Below are 23,259 nucleotides of genomic sequence, written 5' to 3' on the forward strand. Positions count from 1 at the left end.
AATCAGTCAAATTTAACCTTTATTGGACTTAGTACTACGCAGATATTTAAATATCTTTAAAGTACAAAATTCATATAAATAAATCAATACCTCCCAAGGAATGGATTCCATAGTCTCTGTACGCAACCCCATTAGCCTATTGTTTATATGGACACGATGGACATTATAAAAACATTTAATATGTTAAATTTAATCTTAATGACAACTTGAAGAAACTGGACTTATAAACTATTCATACGAATTTTCCGTCTTGGCCAAAGCGTTGTAGAATGATTTATTTCTATAGCAGATCTCAATGGAACGTTTGTTGAAGTGACATAAAAGATTACTGGACATATACCTACGTTTGTGAAGTGTTCGAATATAAGCTGAACATATCTCGTATTTCACTTTTCTAAGCTGTTATAAGTATAATGAACTTCATTTAAACATAAGTTTGTTTGCGTCCCTCGACTAACAGTGTTACTGGATTTTATACATGTACCAGAACAAAGCCAAACGACAACAAGAGATTGATGCTACATCGCCTCTTAACTACATTAAGCTAAAATAAGAATCTCTCAGATCGTTGATATCATCAATGATGAACGATAATCGTAAATTCATCTAGATCATTTTATCATATAATCATTTTTGTTTTCGTCAACTAGTATTTCAAAATATTTTTATGATTGGGCAGACAGTTTTGGTGAGACAGGCAGTTTTTGTAAGGCACACAGCTGTAAGATTTTCCTTCTAGCATGTTTTAATGTATAATGTCTTATTATTTTCATGTCAAAAATAAATCGAATTGAATATTGAAGTAGTTCATCCACCTTTATGCAATTTATATAGCCAATGTTGATTTTTATTCAGTATATTAAATAAATGGCATTGCAAAAACATAAACTGCTTCGTTTCCAACAAGAGTGCCAGAATGTCACAACATACACCCGTCATGTTGATGTTACGGTATATACATATATATTCTGTATAAAAAATTCTGAAAAGTAGATCCCTCGGAAGCACCGAAAACAAGGCAAACAGTGAAAATTGCAGACTCGGTTTGATTGAGTCTGTTCATGAGCAGTAATGGAAAATGCAACACTGCCCACGCCCCCTAGCACCGGTTTAAGCAGTATTCAATCTTCAAATCTAAATGAGTTGAAATCAATGATCCCGAAGGACCAGAAAATATAACAACACTGAGATGAAGTCGGGGCGACGTTTCACGGCCGCCACACAGCACTTAACACCCGCTGTTGTGAAGTAAATAAAATCTGAAAAGTAGATCTCTCGGAAGCACCGAAAACAAGGCAAACAGTGAAAATTGCAGACTCAGTTTGATTGAGTCTGTTCATGAGCAGTAATGGAAAATACAACACTGCCCACGCCCCCTAGCACCGGTTTAAGCAGTATTCAATCTTCAAATCTAAATGAGTTGAAATCAATGATCCCGAAGGACCAGAAAATATAACACAATGAGATGAAGTCGGGGCGACGTTTTACGGCCGCCACACAGCACTTAACACCCGCTGTTGTGAAGTAAATAAAATCTGAAAAGTAGATCCCTCGGAAGCACCGAAAACAAGGCAAACAGTGAAAATTGCAGACTCGGTTTGATTGAGTCTGTTCATGAGCAGTAATAGAAAATGCAACACTGCCCACGCCCCCTAGCACCGGTTTAAGCAGTATTCAATCTTCAAATCTAAATGAATTGAAATCAATGATCCCGAAGGACCAGAAAATATAACAACACTGAGATGAAGTCGGGGCGACGTTTTACGGCCGCCACACAGCACTTAACACCCGCTGTTGTGAAGTAAATAAAATCTGAAAAGTAGATCCCTCGGAAGCACCGAAAACAAGGCAAACAGTGAAAATTGCAGACTCGGTTTGATTGAGTCTGTTCATGAGCAGTAATGGAAAATGCAACACTGCCCACGCCCCCTAGCACCGGTTTAAGCTTCAAATCTAAATGAGTTGAAATCAATGATCCCGAAGGACCAGAAAATATAACAACACTGAGATGAAGTCGGGGCGACGTTTTACGGCCGCCACACAGCACTTAACACCCGCTGTTGTGAAGTAAGTTTGGTAGACAGTAAGCCCAAACAATGACATATCCAATTCTAACAACCAGGTTAAAAAGTTTCAAGAACAAGTTATTTACAGTAGCAACAAAGTGAAGTAAGTCCACAAGAAATCTACATTTTGTTTTTCTAAGTACACAGAAAACTCCTTACCAGGTAGAGATACCTAAAAATACACCTAAAATTTGAAAGTAACATCTATGTTGTACCACAGAAAAGTGGTTCGTTTTTCCATACGGTCAATTATAAAAAAAGTTACAATATAAGTTACTTATAGTAATATAAAGGGAGGTAATTCTAAACTAGGGACATGGTTCTTGTGCATGACACTCTGTCTCATGACGGTGAATAATTGTGTTAAGTTACATCAAAATCCCTCCATGCATGCAGAAGAAATGCTCTGGACCAAGTCATTTTTGTATCTGACATTTGACCTCTAAATGTGACCTTGACCTAGGGACATGGTTCCTGTGCATGACACTCCGTCTTATGGCGGTGAACATTTATGCCAAGTTACATCAAAATCCCTGCATGCATGAAGAAGAAATGCTTCGGACAAATTATCGACCTTTGACCTTGACCTTAGACCTAGGGACCTGATTCTTGCGTATGACACTCTGCCTTATGATGGTAAACAATTGTGCCGAGTTACATCAAACTCCCTCCATGCATGAAGAAGAAATACTCCGCACAAAGTCATTCTTGAATTTGACCTTTGACCAGTGTGACCTTGACTTTAAACCTGGGGACCTTGTTCTTGCGCATGACACTCCGCCTTATGATGGTGACCATTTGTTCCAAGTTACATCAAATGAAAAAGAAAATGCTCCGGACAAAGTTTGTGGACGCAACCCACCCGCCCGCCAGGGGCGTTCCCATAATACGCCCCGTCTTTCAGAACGGGCGTATAAAAAGTAAATGAGTCGAACTTAGAAACATCTTTACATTAAATCATCTTACATCTGAAGCACGGACAAATATTAAGTAATGTTTGCACATATAGATGATTACAGCAAATTGCATTAAAATATCAATAGAAGTCTAGCGTGTGTATCTCAATTCGCTTCCGATTAAAAACTTATTAAATAAATTCATGGTGTCAGTAACTTTTGCTGTTTAAGAATCTGGTATTTAGGCATTGTACGTGGCATTTAGATTTAAGATATTACAGGTGCATAAAGATGTCATCCATCATGTTCTTGTAACACTTGAATTTGATAAGCAGATGCATTGACCCCCGATGTAATGGATTCCAGCGCATAGCTGGATTATTCGTTGAACAAATGAAACGAATGGGTGCATAAGGGCAGATAATTAATGATTCGAAAGCCAATTACACTGTAAGTTTGATAAATTGTATTGTATTTTGACATTGTTCTTTAAACCCCATGTTGCATTTTCAAATACCTGAGTGAATAAAAGTCATGTTCAAAAAAAAGAAGTAGAGAAATGTTTCAAAATGATTAAATCATCTTAAACACTTTCGAAAGGAGGAAATGAAATGATGATTATAACAACATTCCGCATAAGTTGTTTCAAATATATGATTTTAATTGTTAAGTGTAAGTTATGGGAAAGTGCGCATGTCCTATATCGATGACAAATCTTTGTTATATTCTGTCTGCCTGGAAATATGTATCTAATTACGTATCAATTGTTGGCTATTTGGGGCAGGGTATTAGTGGCAGGTCATGTGATTATTTTGCAATAAATCGAATCTTGTTCCACCGAAAAAAGTGATTTCATGTATATATTTGCCGTACAGATATTTTGCAAACCGGTTTTTATCTGTTTTATACGGAATCCTGTTTCCGCCATCGACTTTTCGACTAGACAGATACGCGAAAACTTGAAATTAAGCATCTAATTTCAACTTTTCGCGCTAAAAATTTACCGCGAAAAGTCGAAAACTTGAAGTTTTTAACACGACAATTGTCGTGCAAACGTTAACTTCTCGATCTAGAATCAAGCGCGAAAAGTAGAAATTTAAAAGCCTAAACTTCAACTTCTCGCGCAAAGATGTCCCGCGAAATGTAGAAATCTTGAAGTTTTTGACCCGAGAATTGTCGGGCAAACATCAACTTGTCGACCCATAATCTAGCGCGAAATGTTGAAATTAAGTGGCCTATCTTCTACTTTTCGTGCCAGTTCTTTGACCGATATTTTCGCGATGTTACCGCTTAAATTTCGACTTTTCGTTCTAGGACTAACTAACTAACTAACCCTAACCCTAACCCTGAACTAAGTAACTCTAACCCTAACCCTAACCCTAGAACGAAAAGTCGAAATTTAAGCGATAATATCGCAAAATTATCGGCCAAAGAACTGGCACGAAAAGTAGAAGTTAAGACTTAAATTTATACTTTTCGCCCTACAAATTTAGTCGATAAGTTGACATTTGCACGACAATTGTCGCGTTACAAACTTCGACTTTTCAACTTTTCGAGGAAATATCTTAGCACGAGAAGTTGAAATTTTTTAAGTTTTCGCGTATCTGTCTAGTCGAAAAGTCGATGGCGGAAACAGGATTCCGTAAAAAACTTCAAGATTTCGACTTTTCGCGTTAAATTTATAGCACGAAAAGTTGAAGTTAGATGCTTAATTTTAAGTTTTCGCGTATCTGTCTAGTCGAAAAGTCGATGGCGGAAACAGGATTCCGTAGTTTTATATTATTCTCTTCATCATATTTTGCCTTTATTTCTGTTTAAAAGCGACACAATTAATGACGTGATTTGGCAATACTATTTTGGTAAAGTATATGATTGCCATAAAGTTTTCTTTAAAATATCACAGAAGAGCAAAATATAAAAAGAAAAACATTACATATAAAGTCGAAGTGTATTTAAAGAAAGTATGAGCAGTTCAGTTAAAAATGACATGTTGTAAACATTATATATAAATACTCTTACAGAGGTTTTCTCTTAGCGTTGAAAAATAAGAAATTAAATATGGTCTCTCAAGAAAAGGTAAATGCTAACGCTCGACCAAAGAGGAATTACTTTTTGTATGGACTTAATCTAACGTAATTCTTCTGGGATTTTTTACATTTTGAAATACTTTAATACTGTATGATACATATTATTACCATATTTGTATCATTGTATAAATGTATAAATGTTTTATAAAAGCCAAGGCATTAATTTCATAAACAGTATATTAAAACCTTCTCACATTGTGCGAATGTACTTCGTTTGAAGAAACGCACTCATTTTACATCTAGAAATATTGCCATGCATGCTTGATTATTACACTATTATAAATATATAAGTAATACAGCCGTTTGACATTTCAGACAAATAAAACGTCAAACAGGATATGTTGTAGAGAGTGTGCAGCGTCAAACAAATTCGTAAAGTAGCGCAATCGGTGAGCGCGTTCGGCTGTTAACCGAAAGATTGGTGATTCCAGCCCACCCAAGGACGAAATATATTTTACTTTTACATAGAATCCTTTATCATTTCTTTACATTTCAATACATATTCACATATCATACAGTGGTATGGCAAGTTTATTTTAACAAATTCATAAATGTATGATTAATTCAACTTACATATAAACCGAAGGGTCTGGCACGCAGATAAGGTTTGCCACGTTAGAGGGTTTATAAAAAATAAATTATTACAAAATAAGTAAACTATTACAAAGACGAAAACGAAACAAAAAATATCCTGAATATATAATGAAAAAAAACGATATCATCTATAAATTTCATTTGCCCGCCCAAAAGGCAACTACCATTGTCAAATGTTACCCTTTTGTTCATAGAATAATGTTTGTGATAATCGCCTTTCATCCACTTAACCTGTACCTTTCTCCTCCTGTTAACGACAACTAATTTTGTTACCGCCAAGACATATACGTCTATATATTTTGACACCAAAGGACCAAAACAGATGTGATGACAGCGTAATAGAGAAGATGATATTTGACAAATTTGATATCTGAAATATTGTACATTTATATGTGCATGACTGTTAAACTTCATATGATATTTTGTTGTTTTGTATTTATTAAACGTAACTTCTTCAAAGTGTCCTTTTTATTTTGTCTATTGCAAACAGGTACAAACGTTTGGAACATGTCAGTTTACAATATCAGTGCATAGATTAAACGTTAAATTTGAACGTCTCAAATTAAAAACGAGATTCTGATAATTAGGAAAAGTGATTCTTTTTTCAAATACAAAGTCTTTTAAAGGGTGTCAACAACAACAACAACAATATTTACGTTTATTACTGTCCGGCTCATGTGACTAAGGAAACTGTCTTATATATAATCTATACAAAATTTTTCATCCAGCATTGATACCAATCAGAACACATTGTTTTAAGTGTAACAAAATAAACCATTCGCGTGAAGGACACATGCGCTTCTTAAATAAATCAAGTCATGTGTATTGCTCGATTGTTTAATATTAACATAGCGTTATGAATACAATGTATTTATTCATTTACTTAAAGTCTCGCCATTTACAAACATATAAAATATACATATAAAATACACAGACATAGAAGTATGTATAAACAATGAAACATGTAAATGGTCATTCAAAGTGAATTATACGAGACTGTATATTCCACAAATTCTTCAATACTATTTACTATTCTAATATCATAAAACTGTTTCTGTAAAAGATATATGCTCCTTTTGCTCTGCCACATATCAGATCATAACATTAAAGTTTATACATTACGACTCAATGCAAATTTAATCTACAGGGGTTGCACTTCCAGCGGATCAAACCCTCAGCAAACCACCCCAACCCCCAGGCAAGTAACCGCGGCCTAAGATTAAACATTTCAAGTTTTAAATCAATAGACATTATTCAAAAAAAAAAATTTTACAAAGGGGCTTAACCCGATCAAAACACAAATTCGCTATTATGGGGATTGTTTCCCTGGTATTGACCCTAATAGAAAATAATTACCTTAAGTTTTAAGTCTGTAGTAGGGGCATCTGACTTTATCAAACACTTTAAAAATAATAATTATAATAATAATAATAATAAAATGTCAAAAACCCCATTTAACCAACGCTGATGCTGGGGCGAGTCTAAAAATCGAGCTAAAAATCAGGGAACGCCAATGCAACTGTCACAGTCTGTATCATATTACAATCTTTGACCATCACATCCGCACACCTGCCTTAAAGTCACATCTCACAAACCGATGTTCAGGGCGATCCATTAAGGGCGCAATCCGCAAGGAGTTGGTCCATTTGACTAACTCATATACTTAATTATTTTAACTGTTAATACAATGTATATATTTTTAATATCAAAACTTTTGTGACAGTTCAACAAAGACCATTCAGTACTATCAAAAGACATCAATTGGTACAATAAAACAACTTCCTAGCCACGATAATAGTCATATATGTTCTTATGTTCCCTTATCACTAATTTCTTATAACAATTATCGTTTTAAAAGCCTTATACACGACACATTATATTGATTCTGTATACTCTCTATACTTTTTAAAAAGTAAGTATTTATAAAGCATGGCCTAAAATCAGTTGGTTTTTTTTTTTTTTGTAAAAGCTCTATGTTCTATTTACATTTAATTTAATACACATTATATATTTTAATATCAAAACTTTTTGCTGTCAAAAACCATTCGTACTATAAAAGTATATTGATAACTAAAACAATTTATATATATCTATTGTTATGTTCCTATCACTAAACCCTTTAAACATAGAAGTATTGACTTCTTCGTTTAAAAATATCATAACAGGTTTTGGCTATGTTTCTTATACTGCTCTGATCGGAAAATACAAACACAAATTTTTCGTCATTAGTCATTTGGCAAAAACCATAATTTCTTGATTCAATATTTTTAAGAAGCTCTGTCCGGATATTCCTATATAGCGGACATTCCATAACTGCGTGGAATCCTGTTTCCACATATGTGACACAGAACGGACATTTTCGTTCATCAACAGGTATACGTTCATATCTTCCAGTTTCAATTCTCTGAGGAGCTGTACCACTTCTGAAACTGGCGAAAGCAGACCTATGTGATCGAGGCATGATCATTTTACAATAAGCTTCAGTCTCAAAATTTGTTTTGAAAAGTTTGTATGTTCGAAGTTTATTCCCACTTGATCTGCTTCTTCCATGCCCAGAAGAGATGCAGTTCCTCCAATTATCAAAAAACTTACTAATGCCACACCTTTTAACTTTATCTAACATAAAGTGTTTCGAAACTGTAATATTGCCGTTACAGAATTCCTGACAATCTATACTATTAAACAAATGCTTTGTTTGATAACACCAATTCCTACACCTGTTACCACTAAAACTGTTAGCATATCTAAATATTCTATGTGTAAGTCTGGTATCTGACATTTTACAGATTATATACCAAAAATTAGAAACACAGTACAACTGTCGATTGAAAATTGGTTGCCATCCCATATCTCCTATCAATGCAGCATTTGGCGTATTGCGTGATGTTCCCAGAAAAAAGACACATTGCTCTTTGCTGTATGGAGTCAATACAAGTGAAAGTTTTTGTTCCCCAAATTGCTGCCCCATATAAAACCACTGACCACACTAAACAATCAAAAAGCTTGGTGAACACACTAAATGGCATTCCACCGAGCTCCTGAAACTTTGCCGTCAATAGGCCTAATGCACAACTAGCAGACTGGGCAACCATTTTCGCAGTGTTCAGAGAGTAACAAACCTAAGTTTTTGTTTGTTTGTTTTGGGTTTAACGCCGTTTTTCAACAGTATTTCAGTCATATAACGACGGGCAGTTAACCTAACCAGTGTTCCTGGATTCTGTACCAGTACAAACATGTTCTCCGCAAGTAACTGCCAACTTCCCCACATGAATCAGAGGTGGAGGACTAACCATTTCAGACACAATGTCGTTTATCAAATAGTCGCGAAGAACATACGCCCCGCCTGAGGATCGAACTCACGACCCCTCGATCCGTAGACCAACGCTCTACCTACTGAGCTAAGCGGGCGGGCTAAAAACCTAAGTAAGTGTATTTATCAGTTAAAATCAAATTATCTGGACCGCAGCAAAAATTGAAAGCTGTCCTTTTAACAGATTTTGGTCTAAAATGCATAACATTACTTTTGGATAGGTTAATTTTAATATGACTTTCATTTGACCAGTCAAATTATGTATTTAACATATGCTGCAGATCATTCTCAGTATCTGCTAATAACACTATGTCGTCTGCGTAAAGTAAAATACACACTTTTTCATCATTACCAATATCTAAGTAACAGTATATTCATCATTTTAACGTATACAAATATTTTATTCGTTTAAATGATCTGCTACTTCAGCATATTAAAGTATTTTTCAAATTGCCAGACCCCAGCCGAAAACAATTAAGCTAAACAATCACTTTAAATGAGGACACCATAAACAATTAAACCTCAATTTGAACTTTTACTATTTCTTCAGTGCAGTCGTTTAGTTTTAAGACATTACAAGCGCACAAAGATGTCATCCATCAATTTCTTGTAGCACTTGAATTTGATAAGCAGATGCATTGATCTCTGATGTAATTTGCCAGCGCGATGTTTACACTGTAGTTTATCTTCGTTTTGACAGTGTTAAAGTTGGTTAACTAAGAGTCATCATATGTCCATGCACTTCGTAAAACATGATTTTATTATTATTGATACTATCATTAAAATCATCATTACCCTCATCATCAGCGTCATCGTGATCATTATCATCATCATCATAACATACTCCTGTAGTTCTCTTTTACAGGGATTAAATTAATACAAATTCAAAGATATCAACTGCAGCATGAAGTAACTAAACACATGTATAAACAATCCAGATATTCAAACAAGTAATTGTTTTAAAAGAGATGTTTTATGGGTAGCCAGTCAATCGTAATCTCTAACCTTCATTTAAAGGGAGTTTCATAATCTGTAAACATTCTCGTAATTTTCCAAATTGACTCTTGATACATTGGATGTTTTTCAGCCATTTTAAATACCAAACTGTTGGAATTACACTTTTAACTATTTCAGTTTTATTTTTCAACGTTTCAACATTTTTTTATTTCACTCAGGTCATATAAATGACAACATAAGGTTATATAAATTCAATACAACATATAAAAGGAGGCCACAATCAAACATACTGGTGAGAAAAAAAGAATTTCCACATTCATGCGGACGAGTATCTTTATGTTGAACACTATCAATTATTAAATGATAAGGTACTAGTTTTAACAAACAAGGAGTATTTCTTGTATTCTAATCCATAACAGTTCATATTCATCAGCATATCAGATTTTAACACATTTTGGTCTGTTATATGTTCTGTCCAATATATCTTTATCTAGCACGAGAAATAGAAGAACATTTCTTAAAAAAAATGGTATTCGTCTCCAATATGACTTTGGCATTGTGTAAATTTTCTAATGCTTTCCTGTTCCAATTTCCTACTTCTACATGTAGTCTTTTGTCCCAGATTTTACGATATACTTCAAAACTTTCTGCTCCGTTTCGAGAAAATAATTTTCAAATTTGAATTAATGTTTGAACAATTTACATGTCTTACAGTTACTAGAATTTTCAATTAATGATTACAAGTCATTTAAAAACAAATCTGTCAGTCGTTGCTTTACAATATTACATAACCATTTACGATCGTAAAATCTAGAAATTCAAACGATTTAATTTGCGGCTCATATCAAACTTTGATAAATTATTTTGTTAGCAAAACAGCAGTATGTCTTTGTAACATTTTCATAAATATTTCAAAGACTCATTTTCCGAAATATAAATCGCATTTAACATTTTAGAACGTTTCCTATAAATAACACATTATAGCAATAGAATTGAAATAATTTAAGATAATCTTAAAATAGCTTAATGAACTTTTTAAATAATACAAAATTTATGAGTAAGTTTAAGAAACTAGGGGCCTAGCTTAAGTGAGGTATCCAATATAATTTTTTTTTTATTCAGCCAGCCATATAAAACTATCATAGTTTTATACTTGACGTTTTTCGAAAATGTTTACTTGTTTAGAAAATACATTTTACATTGCTCCATTTTATTGAACAAGCATAAAACAATGACTCTCTCATAATTTACATAATAAATCTAATTAAGTTCCAGAACTAAAATAAACAAAAGCCTTTCATTCATGAGAAAATTGACTGAAGTTCGTACCAAAGGGTATTCTTACACATTTTAATTTTAGCAATATTTAATTCATCAACCAGGGCTTTAAAATAGTAAAGTTTCATTTTTGTTCTGTCTATGTTGAAGTACCACCTATTGCAATGCAACAGTGCATGAATATGTGCATTTTGAATATACAAACAGCTCATCAAAATTTTATCAGGAACAAAGTTAAGATAAAGTCATGATTTGTTGTTCTTATTCTTTGAAGCAGTTGAAAAATATGAAATTATATGTAGTTTAAAAAACACATACTTCTTGTCTTGATATTCATATCTGATCAATTAATATAACCGCCCGCAATTTACTGTTACTGGTTCAGTTTTATTATGTTCTCCTACTCGACCGTTAGTAAGTGGTATTCCAAACAGCACACTTAACAAGTTGCAACATGTCCAGAACACGGCAGCTCGCGTCATTACTAAGACGCCCGTCTCAATCAATAATACCGGTTCTGAAGGAGCTTCATTGGTTGCCAGTGAAATACAGTGGGCAGTACAAGGTTCTGACCCACACCTTAAAGGCTTTACACAATTAGTCCCCTGCCTATATTAGGGATATGATAGAAGGGTATAAACCGGTCAGAAACCTAAGATCACAAGACACGCTGTCACTGGTTATGCCAAAAACTAAAACCATGATGTATGGCAATCGCAGCTTTTCGTGCACTGCTCTAAAACTTTGGAACTCCCTTCCCGTCAAGATCAGTGAAGCTGACACGCTAGCTGCTTTCAAAAGCCTGCTAAAAACCCAATTCTTTGTACAATATTTTGTTAACTGACCGATACATTGATGTTTTTTTCTTCTTCTTCATAAAACAGCATAGAACAGTATTTTATCCTAGGGTCACTTTAATACTTTTAAATATGTATATATGTTTATCTTGTTTAATCTATACGTTTTAGATTCACACGATTTTTGTTAATGTGGAATGCATTATTTTTGTATGCGTATTTGTTTGTATATTTTGCAACTTATTCTGTAAAGCACTTTTGAACGTGTACATGTGCATGAAAAGAGTGTTATATAAATGTGGTATAATAAATAAATATAAATAAAATAAAGAGTATATGCATTTAATCTGATATAATTCTTTCGTTCTTTTTTCTTTTTTATTTTGAAACGAGTTATTATTGCGAGGTTTATTTATTTACCAACTTTATATCATTGTATGAATAATTTATAAAAACAAAGATATAAACTGCTATTTCATATAGAGTATATGAAAACATGCACGCGTGATTGATCTTCGTGAGAAGGAACACATTCATTTTACATCTAGAAAATTATGCATGCATAATTGCTACAATATTATATGAATATACAAGTAATGAAGTCGTTTGACATATACGATAAATAACACGTAAACCTTGATATGACGCACAGACATTATAAGAAATATAAGTCTCTGTGGCGCAATCGGTTAGCGCGTTCGGCTGTTAACCGAAAGGTTGGTGGTTCGAGCCCACCCAGGGACGAATATATTTTACTTTTCATATAACTTATAATAGCTTTTTTTTCGAATCCCGGGGTCATTAACTTTTTCAATTCATGAAATGGACACTACTGCTCTACATGATAGTGTTCGTGAAACAAACAGGATATGATCATTGCCCTGAAGCTTTTTATCTCCGTTCTAAGATTTGTTCTCTCTTATCAAAGTAATATTATCACAGATAATATCCTAGCTTTATTTTCGTTGAGAACAAAATATTGAAGAGTGTCTAATATATATTTTCTATAGACCGATTTTCAACCAGCATTGATACCCAACAGAAACTATTTGTATTAGGTAACGAAAGTCTAATATAATATAAATTGTTTTATTCCTACATCCTTATTAGATCAAAAGGATTTCAAATTACCAAGACAACGCATCCTTATTAGAAATTCCTTTTGTCTGCGTTTCATTGTTTTTTGTTTCTTTCCTTCGTTTCTGCTTTTCACTTTCTCTCTTCTCCATATCGTGATTTAAGATTCTATGTTCATAACAAAATATTATTTTTACATAAAGCTTTGGCTACTTCTCTCTTTATTGGTTGTACAGTTATCTTTTCAAAATAGCGTGTAAAAAATTTCAAAAGTACACATTTGTTTTGCTTATGATCAAATGACTATCCAAGTCAAAAATAAATTATAAGGGTAGATTTCCTGTAAGCAAAAAACGCTGCACATTGCAAAGTATGCCCAACACAGATAGAAATTGTAGCGGCAATTAATAGCAGACGGATTGCTTAAAATCTCCATTAAAACAAAAATGGGGATGGGAAATATGAAACACAAAGGCATTGTTACTCTAATGGAAAAGTGTGTAGAATACAAACATAAATAGTAGAGCACAATGCTAAATATGGTCATATTAGGTGAATAGCCGCCAATATTACATATGCGTTTGTCTGCCTATAGATTTGTTTGTTTGAGTTCTGTATATCTATAAGAACAAACGTTTATAAAGCACAGCAGCTTAACATTGTACGTTCGGCAGTTAAACTAAAGATTGGTTGCTCAAGCCCACCCAGGGACGATCGTCAATGTTTTAATTACTTCCTAGGTGGTTGCACTTACCTATGTATTTGTTTACATATTGAGGACATATAAGAGCGTCCGTTTTAAAGATAATTTATTTTGTTAACTTGAGAAAAAATGATATAAACAATTATTTAGACTTTTACTCACTTCAAAATGTTTTGTTTTCCCCAGAAAAGTTAGTGAGAAATAGCTTTGTATTTGGTTTTGTTGTCGTTGTTTTTTTTTTTTTTTGGGGGGGGGGGGGGGGGGGGTTATGACTTTGCACTTTTTTCTTAGGGTTTGACTACCTCGGAAAGCATAATGCGAGTAAAATGTTAAATATATCCGATGTTATTCTTTCTTTTGTTCTTTTGATAGTAGTCTACATTCATTCAGTGTTCAATCCAAATGGTTATGATTTAGTACTGTGCAACTCTTATCTTAGCATATCTTTAAAAAGTCTTACTTTGAATATTTCTTGAACAGCAATTCAGCACTTGAGAATATTATTGATTTCCTTCGAATACACAAAAAAATTCATAGTGAACATAAATTTTCCAATTCCTATTATTTCCTGAACAATTTCGTACAGTGAAAAGTTATCTGAAACTTCTATGGATTTCAATAATGTGGTTTTGTATTCACTTCACATGAGTAATAATTAGTCAGATATTTTGCGTTTTAGACTGGTTGCCTGCTTTTTCGCATGTTGGATCGTTAATTCACATCATGCAAAGAGCAAGCATTATATCAGCCATGTTTTCCTTCATAATGTTTCGTTCATTTCGTCTCATTTATATTTAACAATGGTTCAAAAATTTCAAATGTTGTTTCACTGTTTTCAACTTTAGATTTCGTTTAGGATTTTGATAACGTCGTGGGTGATTTTTACAAATTTATTTATCTTGTTGAGTTTAACGTCGCACCGACACAATTATAGGTCATATGGCGGCTTTCCAGCTTTGATGGTGGAGGAAAACCCCAGGTGCCCCTCTGTGCATTATTTCATCACGAGCGTGCACCTGGATAGAACCACCGACCTTCCGTAAGCGAGCTGGATGGCTTCCTCACATGAAGAATTCAACGCCCCGAGTGTGGCTCGAACCCACATCGATGGGGAGCAAATGATTTGAAGTCAGCAACCTTAACCACTCGGCCACTGAGGCCCCAGGTGATATTTACAAAACCTAAACCTTCCTAATCATGTATTATTAAAAGTCAAAATTTGTCAATTATATAACGCTGTCTGTTTAATGAGAACATTGTGTTGCTTACTTATGTGTCAGCTTAGTCATAATGGGTATGTTTCTCCTATAAGAAAAGCTGTTCATCCCTGCCGATGTTGTTTGTTTGATTAAGGTGTTACAAAGTTCCTTTCGATACTAGTTAATGTTGCGGCGCTCAACCAAGCGAAATATTAGCATACTTGGTTTGACTGAGTCTGTTCATGAGAGGTAATGGAGACTGCAACACCCCTCACACCCTCTAGTAATGACTTAAGCGAAACTCTATTACAGAGATATTGAATGGACTCCATTCCCCCAAAGGACCAGAATATATACAAACACTGAGTCAAAGTACAGAGAGACCTTTTCCGGCGGCCACACGGCACTTTAAGATAGCTGTTGTGATAGTTCATAAAATCTATAAGAAGATCTTGTGGAAGCATTGAATACAATCAGGCACATAAAGGCACATGGAAGATAATTGAAAGGGGAACATCCCACACGCCCACTAGCACCGGTAAAACACTAAATCCAAAAAGTTGAAACCAAATTTATAATATTATGAATAACAAGTCTGCACCGGAAAATGTTTGTTTAAAAACGGTGTTTAACCCAAAACAACAACCGGAAAATGTTTTTGTTGGTATTATGGTTCTGAATAGTTTGGAAATTCATAATCTACACGATTTCCATATTCTGGTTCCTTTTAGAACAATTTTACAGATTGAAAATCTCCAGTTGTGAAAAGGATCTCAATAATAAAGTTATATATTCCTACAGGGGTTAATTAGTGATTGGTATAAGATTAGATTCCTCTTTTGAAGACATTGGTGTCATAAATTCAGACAATGCAGGAAATTCCGATACCAAAAAGTACTAAAATGAAAATAAATCATACACAAGTGGATACAGACAGCTTCTCGTCACAGTTCGTTTCCATTGCTTCTCTTTTATTCCTTTATCTAATGCAATGTTTATAAAGTTCAACGCATTGCTTGGGTCATTTTGAGAATGTTATGGTGGATTAACTTAAAGTCATCAAATGTCTATACATTTCGTAAAACATGTGCTTATTATAACTTTTAATATTATCATTAAAATCAGCATCACCATCGTTATCACCATTATCATCATCATTATCATCAACATCATACCAAACTCCTCTAGTACTTTTATCAAATATGTATGCAAGTTTATACAAGATACAGGGGTAAAATCAATACATATTCGAAGATAACAACTGCTGTATGAAACTAGAGATTTTTTCAAGAAAAACATGTCTCCCACCACTTTGTTGTAAAATGCCACAAATTAAGGACCATAACTCCATGGAAAATCACTAAACCACAACCTTCTAACGATGTACACAACTAGGTTTGGCAGTAATCACTCGTGCGAAAGTTGGTGGAATTCAAACCAGTGGTACAGGAGAAGTAGCACAGACGTCGAAAAATTTTACAAATCAAAGGTCAGGACTCCGTTGAAAAACCTTAAACCGGAACATGCCGATGATATGCGCAACTACACTTCACGCTGATCACTCGTGAGGTTAGGTAAAATTTAGCTCAGTGGTAAACAGTAAACAGTGTAAAATATGACAAAGGGCATTAACTCTGCTGAAAATCACTGATCTGGAACATGCCGATGATATGTATATTTGAGCTTGCAAATGATAACGCATGTAGTGTTTGGCGGAAATCTGCACAAGGGTGTTGGCAATGACAATGACAATGACAACTTTAATTTGCTGTAAGGCCACCGGCCCATGCAAAATATATACAACAATTTTTTTTAATTGCATAGCATGTGCATTGTAGATCATGTTGACAAACATATATTTTATTAATATATAATATTCAGCTACAACATTATGTCAGTTTAATATAATGATAATAAATGGCTTCTTCCTACTTATGTAATTCTTTGCAAATCTTGTAATCCATTTTTCCTTTTCTTAAAAACAAAGAAAAATATCAAACAGGGAATGCCACGCACCAAAAACGTAGCGTCCTCAAAACGAAACCCCCAGCAAGCAGACGCGTGCACCACACACACACATACCCAAAGCCAACACATAAGGACAAAACGAACAACACACACGCACACAAAGCCAACACATAAGACGAAACGAACAAACAAAGGAACACAGTGGGGCACCGCCTTGGAACGGTCAGTGGCAAAAACACCCCTGGGGAGCTTAAACCGGTTTATTAAAAGCGTAGAACAAATATACTACTACTGACTTTATTGTTTCTCCATTTTTGATAGACATTTGAACATAACATTTATTTATAGTTGGCGGTGATATATTTTTTGGTATATGTAGCTTACGTAGTTCGGAATAAAATTCACATTTTAACAGAAAATGATACTCATCTTCTACCGAGTTGGAATTGCACATTTTACATACTCTGTTTTGTCTTGGCACATTAATATATCGACCTCTTTCAATTTCTAAGTCATGCGAACTTACTCTAAAATTAACGAAGGTATATCTAAATGTTTTAACATCTAGAACATCCAGATACATTTCATAGTTAAATTCGTTCTTAAATAACACATAGTTTGAAAGTTTAACATTTGAATGTATTGCTACGTTCCATTCCTGTAAAGATATGTCTTTCAATCTATTTTCAAACGTTTTTAAAAATGAGAATTCAGATTGAACAAATTGATTAGCCCATACATACCCAAAACCATGTCTTTGTAAACAATGCCTAATGGAAGATACCCAATTATTATGACCATTTATGCCATCATTTAGCATCATGTTATAACATTTTTTTACCAATCGGCTATTCGGCATTTTTATAATCTTCAGCCAATATTTTATACATCTTTTATACGTGGTTATGTACATAGGGTATCTTGCACAGTCACCCAGCGTAGCAAAATTTGAGGCACTTTGTTTAGCACACATGAAACGTTTACAAGCATAATACTGTGCCCGTTCAAGTTCATCGAACCTACAAATTCCCCAAATCTCTGAACCATATAATAGTTGTGGACAAATTTTACTATCAAAAAGTTTAAAAAATACATAATAAAATTGCCATTATTCCGCTGAAAATCATGCCAACGATATTCACAGTTAAACTTGGTATTGATCACTCCTGTAAGTTTTGGTTTAAATCCGCCCAATTATCTGAGAGAAGTGGTCAGAACATCTTGAAATTTGACAACTCAAGGATCATAACTCCACTGAAAATCACCAAACTGGAACATGTCGATAATATGCACAGCTAGCTTTAGCAATAACCACTTTTATGACGTTTGGTGGTATTCCTCCTGGTGGTGTTAGAGCAGTTGCGCACACAAGGTAAAATGACAAATCAGAGGTCATAACTCCATAGAAAATAAGAAGATATCAGTAAAACTGATTGATCCTCCCAGAAATATGATGATTGCATATTAAAAAGACAAAATTGGACTTCACTGACTGGGCACATATAGTTTACTAAATTTGAATAATAAAAGGGCAATATCTCATTGAAAAACCATCCCACTGGAACATGAAGATAATATGCGCACCTCCTTTCAAGAGCAAATCATCCTATAAATTTTCGCTGAATTCCAGCCAGCGGTTACTGAGAAATAAGTTTACTAATGTTGAATAATCGAAGGGCAATAATTCAGTGAATATCGTCTCATTGAAACACGGAGACAATATGCGCATCCCCTCACAAGAATTGTACTGTAGTAAAAATTCATCCAACAGGAATATGAAGTTGATCTGAGCCTTCCTATGAAATTTCGCTAAAATCCAACCTGTCGTTGCTGAGAAATACTCCGGTTAGCGGGACGGACGGACGGCGCGACCCCTCCGGGTAGCATAATTAATGAATAGGAACAAGCCTTGCTAAAATACTAGTATTATATAATTTGATAAGTAAAGCGCCATAACTACGCTGAAAATCACTGAACAGAACATGCGGACAATATTCACAGTTGGCTTGGTTTTTATCAGTTATGTAAGCTTTAATGGAAATCCGCACAATAATAAAAGAGAAACGGCCAAAACATCATAAAATCTGACGAATTAAATGCCATAATTTTGCTTAACATCATTGAGCCGGAACATGCCAAGGATAAGCACAACTAGGCTTGGCAGTGGTTTGGTGTAAATTCGCCCGGAGGTGACGGAGGAGTGGACAAGCTTTGTGACATATAAACAAACTGACTGACAGAAAATGGGACAACATTAAATCAATTTGTCTCCCCACTACACGTGGGAGACACATTTAGTGAATATGTGTATCAACAAACCAGATGTTTAAACAAGCAAGCGATGTAAAAAAGAAATATTTTAACAGTAGCCAGTCTTTCGGAATCTCTTATCTTGATGGAAGACTGTCTACATTTATATTATCTATGGATTCATTTATTTTGCTATGGGTATTTTTGTAAAGATCATAATAAAATCTCGCCGTTCTTATTTGCTTATTTAAATTATGGCGATATACTTTTTCACATGATCTTAAATATTTCGTGTGCAAACTTTAATTAAGGTATGACCCATGTAATTGTGTACCTTTTGAAGAGTATTCAGTTCTTACAAAAAACCTACTTTGACTTAATTTTTTCAGGGGGCATAGGTTCAAGCCCCACCGGGACCTTTTTTTCTTATATTCCTTTTTTTTCTAGTAAGCTTTTACTATTTTTTCAAGACTTATTATTGATTTATTGTACAAAAGTGATATTTTTATATGATAAGTGATTTCTTCATGTTAAAAGTGAATTTACCTCTGAAACAGAAGGGGACAGAGTTAGACATCTTTAAAAATACTGAGTTACATGCGGTAAATATTCTCTATTTTGCCTTTACTCTTTAGATTATATATTGTGGAAGAAATGTATGTAGGTTTTACTTCTACCCAAAGGTTATTTTTGAATGAAGTGAGCAAAATTTAAAACAGTCCCACCGGATTCGACCTTAATTTTTCAATGCTGGAATTAGAATTCTGTTTCATTAAATCCTTTTACTTGTGGCACCCTAGAAAAAACTGATATTCACAATTTTTTTGTGTGTTTTATAATTGTTTACCAATAGTTTTGACGTTTATTTTATCAAAATTAATGGTATAATGAATTCTCTGCAAACGTTTTGGACAGTGGCCATCACTTTCAGATTTGTCTCTACTCGAGTTTGAGAAAATATTATGAATTATACAAAATTTATAAAAAAATACGGCACGGTAAAAGTTGTTTAAATTTTGCATACAAGTCTCAGTATATTGCTGTAACATTGTTTTGAACTTCTGAAATATTCACCAATAGGTGGGTCATACCTTAACAACTGTGTTATCTTGTACACAACAATGCGTCGATAAAACAATTTTATAGAAGAAGAAGAAGAAGAACGTTTTATTGAAAGTACACAGTTTCTCGCCGTACATGATGTATAGAAACAATAAATAACATTTTAAACATTGAAAGATTAAAGCATATCTAGTTATACATGATGATAATCGACTGGTGTATTTTATTTTACTGAATGTTTTATTAGTATCAAAACAATAACTATCATTCCTAAAATTAGCACCATCATTTCTGCTTCTATTCGCGATTGAAGCAGTCATCATCGAGAAATGCATCATCAAGACCTTCTATTTTAATTTCTTTATTACTCAGATTAAGCAAACATGACAACATGAGGAAACTTAAGAAAACAACCATTACAATGTATGTATACTATATAATATAGCAATCAACCATTATATGCGCGATATTAGATATGAACTGCGAAGAATTACAAATTGCACATCTCATCCAAAAAAGTAGCCTCAGTTGTTGATGTTTATGATATTTTCTTTTTAAACAGGTTTACATGATCCGTCGTCATTAGCAAACCTAGGCTATTTATATTATATTTCTTTATGTACTTAGGATGAAAATAGCGCTTTTGGCCGATAGCAAAGAATTACATTCAAATATATATTGAAATTCAACACCAATTGTTCTTTGACAGGTTGAACAAGTACGTCCGTTAAGTGAAATGTCATTCTAGCTTCCAGTTCCTACTGGCAATGTGTTATATTAATAGTGAATTGCACTTTTACAACATGACGAAATACGATCTAAGGAAATTATCCTGATCGTATTTTCTCAAAAGACCGTTAAAAAGCTGGAAAATTGTCTCAGTCTATAGCAACTTTATATAACACTGTATCCACTCTGTTTTAAGGGTTTCTAAGGATAAGAGTGATCTAAAATCAAAACCTGTTAATACCTCCGAGGATGACTGTCCGAAAATTTTGTCACAAATTCTTAGAATTGTAAGCTTGAAAAGATGGCCAGGGATGCACACAGCTTCGCTTACCATAGCGTTTTATACATCGAAGCGTACAAACCGGACTTTGAATCCGCAAACGGGAAGATTTCTTTTAACACATTTTATCATTCCTTAACCTTAAGCGATTGTTTCGGCATTCTTTAAGTGTCTTTGAAATTAAACAGTGTTTAAAGTACCTATGAACTAGAAACTTTCAAATAGATGCATAACTTATTAAATACACAAATTGAAACGCTAAAGTTTTTTTTGGGGGGGGGGGGGGGGGGGGGGGGGGCGGGTAAGATTCATTTACAGTCATACAAGTATATACGAACGGTGAATCAAATCGAGTAAGTTATTCGTTGTTTTTTTGCGTTTTTACTTTAAAGGGATATTCTTATAGATTTAATAAAAAGTGGTCTTTAAAATTCAAAAGTTAGATTTTTGTAGTGAAATAAATCAATTAGAGATAATCATTATATAATGAGTAAATAAGACAGTGGAATAACGCATTTTAACACCGAACAAATATTATCAGTTACTTTAAACATATCAACAACAACAAATGCTCCTACAGTTTTAAAATTTGGTTGAAGGTTTGAGTTTTGGCAAGATAAGACAATTTTTACACAACATTTCACAGTTGTCTAATGAAACATTATTACTTTGATAATATAGTACAATAAGTATTGCTACATTTATATTCTCACCGTAAGCACTTACTGAACAGCAGCTGTACAATGGAAAATATATTCATGTTGCTTTGAATATTTACACAATTTGCATATTCAAATCTTTTTGGAGCAATTCCCAATATCGAATTATCTCAAATTGTGAACAGAATCTCAGTAATGCAGTCATATCACTGATAAGATTCGTAAGACGCCCTTGTCATTAACTCACACAATGCAAGAACTTGATTCTCATTCATACGCTTAAGAATATTCGCATCCAGACGCTTTTCACATAGATCTCATGTGTTCCCTTCTTGGTGTCGTTTTGTCTGTATTTATTCAAACACTTACAAATATCGTTTGTTGTTTAGATTAAAAGTCAAAATGGTTTAATTCAAGTTTGTCAAAGAAATAGTTTATCTAATATGCAAACATAACTAGGCGTACATTTTTCAGGATGTAAGTCATATAAGTAAATAGATTTATAGAGCATACGTTTGTACGAAACAGTTTTGTGATGCAAATATCTGTGGGTAACCGATACTCCGTGGCGATCTGACAACAGTGATTAGATCAAGACTCGTCAATTCGATGTTACGTTACGATTTGGCATCGGAAATCTTCGTTTCGATACTCTATGACGGAATAACGCAAATACTCGTCAGTTTGATACTCCGTGACGGTTTGTCCTGAGAGATTAGGCCAATACTCGTCAATTCGATACTCCATGACTGTTTGGTCTCAGAGATTAGGCCAGTACCCGTCAATTCGATACTACGTGACGGTTCGGCCTCAAAGATTAGGTCAATACTCGTCAATTCGATACTCCGTGACGGCTCGACCCCTGAGATTAGACCAATACTCGTCAGTTCGATTCTCCGTTACGATTCGGCCTCAGATATTACGTTAATACTCGTCTGTTCGAAAGTCCATGACAATTCGATCGCAGCCAAGACTCGTCAGTTCGATCCTCCTTTACAATTCTGCCTATAAAGTTAGGTCAGTATTCCTCAGTTCGATGCCACGTTACGTTTCCACTGCAGACATTACACAAAGGAGTACTGTGTTCTATATTTGCATTGATTAGACTTAAGAGTTAGTCTGAATTATTTATGGATTCGTAAAAGATACTAGGTGTCTAGATTAAAGTAAAATAACTCATAAATTATATTTACTCTTGATGCGTCGAAGCAGCGGAGACGACAGAGATAAGTTTATTTGTTTAGTTTAACTTTATTGGCGATGGCTTTCCTTTGAGTATTGAACAGAGAATACATAAAGCGACAATGTGCCTGTCTTTGCACATTTTTAAACCAAAAAGCATGTGTA

General features: G+C 34.1%; 1 non-coding gene across 1 annotated transcript; it reads left to right on the forward strand.

The window, feature by feature from the left end:
* Window positions 1-12,655: 12,655 nt before the first annotated feature.
* Trnan-guu (transfer RNA asparagine (anticodon GUU)) lies at window positions 12,656-12,729 on the forward strand. Its single transcript has one exon. It is a non-coding gene; the product is annotated as a tRNA-Asn (tRNA).
* Window positions 12,730-23,259: the final 10,530 nt, after the last annotated feature.

This window comes from Mercenaria mercenaria, chromosome 1 (assembly GCF_021730395.1).
Source record: "Mercenaria mercenaria strain notata chromosome 1, MADL_Memer_1, whole genome shotgun sequence".
Lineage (NCBI taxonomy): Eukaryota > Metazoa > Mollusca > Bivalvia > Venerida > Veneridae > Mercenaria > Mercenaria mercenaria.